Source organism: Pediculus humanus, genomic scaffold (assembly GCF_000006295.1).
Source record: "Pediculus humanus corporis 1103172108255 genomic scaffold, whole genome shotgun sequence".
Classification (NCBI taxonomy): domain Eukaryota; kingdom Metazoa; phylum Arthropoda; class Insecta; order Psocodea; family Pediculidae; genus Pediculus; species Pediculus humanus.
The window spans coordinates 442,481-446,623 of NW_002987824.1; positions in this window are offsets into that span (position 1 = coordinate 442,481).

A 4,143-nucleotide genomic window follows, 5' to 3' on the forward strand; every position below is an offset into this window, starting at 1 on the left:
CATATGAAATCGTCGAATAATTTTTTTTTTTTGAAAAGAACGACGTCGGTGTTTACGACGCGGTAAGGACGTCGCAGTACCTGATTTTTTAACGTTTTGCCAATTTTTTTTTTTTTTTATTTAAAAAAAAAAAAAAAGGAAAACGTTTCGAAATGAAAATTGTTGTGGTTCGAAATGTAAAACGTGAGACTCGAGTTCAGTCAAGTGAAAAACGTGCTCAATTATTTGTATTTAGTCGGTATGAAATTTAATAAAGAGATTCTCAACAACAACACACCGATTTTTTTTTCATCTCCTTATTATTATTATTATTATTATTATTATTAACTTTTTTTCTCTCTCTCTCTCTCTCTCTCTCTCTCTCTCATACCCGTGCGAGTTTTAAGTTGAGAAAATAGAAAAGAAAAAATAAAAAATTAATTTTTTTATTTTTTACATGTGAGAGAAATGAAACGATGTTGATGCAGGTTTTAATTGCACGCCGCTACTGTTGGATATGTACATATATACCAAACCTGAAGTACGAGTTTTTTTTTTTTATCTTATCAAAAAGTAAAAAAAAAAAAAATTCCAGGTTGTTTTCCAGGTACTGCAGTTAATACTTTTAAGTATGAAAAAACAAACGATTAATAATAAACTAAAAAAAATTTTTTTGTTATAAAGTTGCGCAACACAAAATTCAGTGAAACTCTCTTTATAATAAAATTTAAAAAAAAAAAAAAAAAAATGGCCTTAGGCTGGAAGACAAAAAAAAAAATGGATGATGGAAAATAATTTTGATGACAATTGAAAATTTTAAAATTTTGCCTTTAAGGTACATCAACCTCAATTGACAGGTTTTTAATGTTAAATTTTAAAAAAAAAAAAAAATTTTTTTTTTTTTCAAGGTTGGTGACGTATTTTTTTATTTTTTTTTTATATGCAACTGCGTTAACAATAAATTTTTTAGTAATAAGATATAAAATAAAAAAAAATTCAAATCACGTGTTTTGACCTTTTAAGGTACGAGTCCTATAATAATAATAATAATAATAATAATAATAATAATAATAATAATAATAATAATAATAATAACGATCTATCGATTTTTTTTTATAAAAAAAAAAAAAAAATTTATTTGCCGAATCAGCTTTCGACTATGGGTAATGATCAAAAAATTATGATGGACAGTTGAATTATGGCATTTGTTTCTTTCCGCTTCCCCCTCCCCCTCATTTCCCCCTTTTTTTCCCTCTCTCTCATTTTTCCAGAAACATTTTATCACGGTTTAGTACGATGATGATGATTTTCAGCAGCAGTCAGTCACGTTCATCAATCGATCGATGATTAAAAAAAAAAAAAAAATTCATACGTATCGTACGAATGCCGAACTTTAGGAGAAGGCATTTTATAAAATCACGTGTCATTAGAAAAATAAAAAGGAAAAAATTCATCTGTTTTTAACGTTTCAACGACAACAACAACACCAACAACAAAAACAACAACATTTAACCGGATTTATAAAAATAAAAAGCAAAAAGCAGAAGATAATTAATTGTCACATAATCTGTAAAGGAAAAAAAAAAAAGGATTTTAATGAGGCAAATGTTTGAAATAATAATAATGATGGTGATAATAATGATAAGAGTTTGGAAAAAATAAAAAGTTATGATGACGGTGGTTGTGACGATGGTGACGGTGGTGTTGGTGGTCATTCTTTGGACATAATTTGAAGGTTTTTTTTTTTTTTGAATGAATTAATTAAAAGATTAAAGGATTACATGTTTACCTTAGGTTAATCTCTAATTATTTAAAATTATTTTTACATGACAACAACCGTCAAAAAATTAATTAGAGTTTTTCTTTTTTTGGAAAAATTTTTTTTTCATTGATTCTCCCCCCCTTCACCTCTATTTTTATTTTTCCAACATGAAAGATTTCATTTTTTTTTTTTTTGGGGTTTTTTGCGGCGAATTTAAAAAAAAAAAAATTGACACGCACGAGTGACCAAAGTTTTTCATTCGATTACAACAAACCAATAAATGACACACCTTACAAAAAAAAACATTTCTCTTGATGATATCTCTATATATATATATATATATATATATTCTTCTCTCGCGTATTATTTATAAAAAATAAATAAATATATCGATATATCGATCGAAAGATTTTCGATTGTCAAACGCTATTTATTTTAATTTGACGATAAAATATTTTACAGACTCCAAAAACGAATTTTTTTTCTTTTTTTTTGGGGCTTGTTTTTACAAGAAAAAAAAAATTCAGGTTTGTGTGTGTTGAGATCATTGACAGCGCGCTAAAAAAAAAAGGTAAATAAATAAAAAGTGTCACAAGAAAAAAAATTTAAAAGTTTGCTCGATAATAATAATAATAATAATAATATTTTTTTTTCCAACGTTTTTAATATTTAATTGAAATATCAAAGCGTATCGCGATAGTAGAAAAATAGAAAAATTAATTAAAACTTTGATTTTTTTTTTATTTCGTGGGAGAAGAAAATATTTGTGTAACTGAATTGTCATCGTGCCACGACATGAAATCAATTTTATCATTACAATAATAATAATAAATGTTTAAATAATTAATTAAATACGAATTAAATGGGATGCAATTTAAAAAAAATTTCAAAGTTTTTTATTATTACTTTTGTTTGTTTGTTTGTTGCTATTTTTCGCATAAGTTATTCCACATACACTCCTTTTTTTTTACATTTGTCTACCTACACGTTTTTTTTTTTTAGTCTCTTTTTAAAAATATTTATTATAAATTTTAAACCGTATTAATAATATTTTAATATTCAGTTTTTTTTTTTTTAAGAATATTTTTGTTTCATTTTATTTTAATAACATTAATTACAATATTAAAAAAAAACACTTAAAGAAGAGAGAGAGAGATAAAAAAGAGGAAGAGGGTAAGGGAGAGGGAGAGAAAAGAAGAGAGGAGAAAATGAGAGAGATAAAGAGATGGTAAATGAAAAAAAAATAAAATAATTTAAATAATTTTTTTTTTTTTTTAATTCAGGTATTTATATGGTACGTAATTAATTAAAAAAAAAAAAAAAAAAAAAAAAAAAAAACTCTTTTCTACAGCTTTTTTTTAAATATATAAATATAAAAAAAAACTAGTTTTCAGTCATTAAAAAAAAACCTTAAAATATTTATAATGATATTGTTTTTCAAATTAAAATATTCCAAAGTTGGTGGAAAGTCGTTAAAAGTAAATCGAAGCAATTATTTGACCACGGAGGAACGTGGGCGCGCAAAATTTTTAACGTTAAATAAAAAAAAAAAAAATTTGAATTTTAAATTTTTTTTACATATAATAAAATTTTTTTAGTAGAGGTGTATCTGTCCTTATCTCTCTCTCTCTCACTCTCTCTCACACACACACACACAATGTTTACGTATCCATTATTTTGCCTCAAAGGTACCCATTTTTTTTTTGAAAAAACTATTTTTTCTATATTATTCATTATTTAACGGTTGTATTATCAATATCGTAGGTAGATTTTTTTTTAATATTGATTTTAATCGAAACTACTGCCACGAAACAAAAATCCCTAATACGAAAAAGTTTTAAAAGGTGACTCTTAATTTGTCATCGATGACGATGATGATGATGATGATTTCTTTAATATTGTTTAAAAACATTTTAACGACAGCCTATCAACACCCGTAAAAAAAAAAAAACGAAAGGTTGATTATTTATTAAAAAAAAAAAGTTTTAAGTCGTGCCTCAAGACGATCATTACAATTTTAATAACTTCTCAAATTAAAAAAAAAAATATTAATAATAATAATAAAATTCTTTAGTTTAAAGTTAAAGAAGGAGAAGATGAAGAAGAAGATGGTAACCTGAGGTAGTCGAGAATACTTAAAAAAAAGCCTATGTATAAACAGTTTGCATATTAATGAAGAAAAATATTAAGAGAGTGAATGAGTGTGAGAGAGAGAGAGATAGAAAATAAAGATGGCGGATTTAGTATGAAAAAAAAATTAAACGATCGTTTAAAAATATTTCATTCAATTGAACAAATGAACGAACGAACTTTTGTTTGTACCATCATCATTTATTCATTTTCTTTCTTCGATTTTTTACCAACGTATCGTCGTGTAATTAGAATGTATGTACTGAAAAATA